This window comes from Photinus pyralis, unplaced genomic scaffold (genome assembly GCF_008802855.1).
Source record: "Photinus pyralis isolate 1611_PpyrPB1 unplaced genomic scaffold, Ppyr1.3 Ppyr1.4_LG6, whole genome shotgun sequence".
Lineage (NCBI taxonomy): Eukaryota > Metazoa > Arthropoda > Insecta > Coleoptera > Lampyridae > Photinus > Photinus pyralis.
Genome location: NW_022170663.1, coordinates 45,407,822 through 45,408,373, shown reverse-complemented (window position 1 = coordinate 45,408,373; position 552 = coordinate 45,407,822).

Here is a 552-nt window from a genome sequence, read left to right as displayed (position 1 = left end):
AAGCTTATGAGAAAGCTCGCCAACATACGAAGGAGGCCTGATGAATAACGTGAATGATCTAGTATGGAAGAGGAATTATGTTCTATCGGATGCCACTAGGTACTTCGCAGACTTATTAACAGATTATTAATAGGCCATTTTCTAGGTGGTTTTACGAACTTAAGGATCCTGATGGTGCTGTGTTAGGGTACTTGACATGCCTTTGACATGACGGTGGTTGGTTGGGTATGAAAAGGCAGGTCTATTTTCATTTCAGACGTAAGTTTCGCTCCTCTATCTGCGATATTCTCTCTCTCTCTTTTTCTTTTCTCTATTTACTATGGAGTGGGTTTCAGAAGCAGTGTATAGACTATCAGGTCTGGAGTGGGCTTTTTCTTTTCATTTGGATTTTTCCGGTATTTTATTTTATGTCGTCTGGGTGGGTGGCATATTGAGCAATTTTGTGTGGGATGGGTTTTAGGGATTTTAGTTCGTTCACCATTCATTAAATGTTATTCTTTCTCTCTCCACACATCTATTTTCCTAGTTTAGAGATTTTTGATTCTTTAGGGT